Source organism: Anomalospiza imberbis, chromosome Z (assembly GCF_031753505.1).
Source record: "Anomalospiza imberbis isolate Cuckoo-Finch-1a 21T00152 chromosome Z, ASM3175350v1, whole genome shotgun sequence".
In the NCBI taxonomy this organism is placed as follows: domain Eukaryota; kingdom Metazoa; phylum Chordata; class Aves; order Passeriformes; family Viduidae; genus Anomalospiza; species Anomalospiza imberbis.
In genome coordinates, this window is record NC_089721.1 from 58,740,818 (window position 1) to 58,741,200 (window position 383).

Genomic DNA, 383 nt, shown 5'->3' on the forward strand with positions numbered 1-383 from the left:
TAATATTTGATATTAGGAAAAATTTATTCCAGTCATTGCAATAAGCTGCCCAGGGAAGTGTTAGATTCAACATCAAAAGTTGTGTGTGTGTGGCACTTGAGGACATGGTTAGTGGTGGATACAGTGGTGCTCAGTTAACAGTTGGACTTGATGGTCTTAGAGGTTGTTTCCAGCTTTTAAGATTCTATGGTTCTAAACCACTTGGTGTATCCGTGTTTTTCACAATACTGCTATCTTCCTTCAGACCTTTTGTCTCTGAGGATGTGTTACAAGTAAATTTGTGTTGGAAGGGGAATGACTGATAGTACCTTTTTCTCTGGTTCAGGCCTTTGTGTGTGGGATAGATACACTGTAGACTGTGGGACATGAAGGACAGATGTCAT